The following is a 1708-nucleotide window of genomic DNA, read 5'->3' as shown; positions in this document are numbered from 1 at the left end:
ACAGATAAACCATATTGTATACTGCAGTATATGTGACTACAGATAAACCATATTGTATATTGTAGTATCTGTAACCACAGATAACCCATATTGTTTACTGCAGTATATGTGACTACAGATAAACCATATTGTATATTGTAGTATCTGTAACCACAGATAACCCATATTGTTTACTGCAGTATATGTGACTACAGATAAACCATATTGTATATTGTAGTATCTGTAACCACAGATAACCATATTGTATACTGTAGTATCTGTAACTACAAATAAACCATATTGTATACTGCATTATCTGGACCACAAATAAACCATATTGTATACTGTAGTATCTGTAACCACAGATAAACCATATTGTATATTGTAGTATCTGTAACCACAGATAAACCATATTGTATACTGCAGTATATGTGACTACAGATAAACCATATTGTATATTGTAGTATCTGTAACCACAGATAAACCATATTGTATACTGCAGTATCTGTATCTACAGATAAACCATATTGTATACTGCAGTATCTGTAACTACAGATAAACCATATATATTAGATAAATCCATTTATTTACCAAAATATTTAAATTTTCCCAGAAAAGCAAAGAAACGTTATATTGAGAAGAATCTCAAGGAAATTTAATCAATTAATGTAAAGTTAGGTTGAGGTATTTTTCAGGTATTTTTTCCGTTAAAACAATGCAAATTTCTAGACAAACTATTCAGCTTAGGGATTGGATATAAATATTCTCGAACATATCTTCAATTAGTACAACTTTGTAAATTCTTTTCGTTCTTTTCTTCTTCTGTTAGTTTAATTACCCCTAACAGCTGGCCGATTTACAATGGCACCCTTAAAAGTTTTATCTGATAATGTATGAGTTAAATAATTTTAAAAACTGATTGTTATCAATTGCGGATTCTCTACAAAAGTGACTTTCGCATTTTTACTGAAGGAAAACACATAAGAATTGTCAGAATTAAACACTTTTAAACCTTGGAAAACGACAAAATATAATACATTTTTTTCAGATAAAAGTTTCAAGGGTACCGTTGTAAATCGGGCATTATCATTTTTGCATGGAGGGTTCTTGTTGTTGGCTGCTGAAGACATAAATACAATTGTTTAAAGAGACAAAAAGCGTAATATCTATCCGGTCTTGCAAACAAGACAATTCCTGATTCAAAACGTTAGCTTCGAAACCTTTATTTGATCAGTAATGTGAAAGATATTGTCGTTTTTATGGGTTGAAAATTGTTAAATTTTGATAATTCAAATATGTTTTGCTGCCGTAGAAATGCGCAACTGCAAGTCATTTTGTAGAAAAACAACATTTGAAAATAATTAGTTTTTAAAATTATAAACATTGATATCTAATTCATACTTGATCAGATAAAGCTTTAAAGGGTATAATTGAGAATTACTTAAATATCGCTCACAGTCCCATTTTGAATTTCTTTATTCATATATTAAATTCTAATCTCTGGTTGATTAAATTTCTACCAGAAATTATGCTTAAATGTTAAGTACTGTACTATTTTTAGATTGAAGAAAAATATAGTTGTCTAGACAGCCTTTTTTCCTTTCTAGTAGCATTTCAATGTTTTCTGGATATTACAGAACGAAAAAAAATTTTAGATTATAGATAAACTTCATTTTTTTTCTTTCTAGTAGCAGTTTTGTCCCTCCCCTCCCCCTTCAATGTTTTCTGG

This window comes from Eurytemora carolleeae, unplaced genomic scaffold (assembly GCF_000591075.1).
Source record: "Eurytemora carolleeae unplaced genomic scaffold, Eaff_2.0 scaffold1191, whole genome shotgun sequence".
Lineage (NCBI taxonomy): Eukaryota > Metazoa > Arthropoda > Copepoda > Calanoida > Temoridae > Eurytemora > Eurytemora carolleeae.
This window is presented reverse-complemented; position numbering follows the sequence as displayed.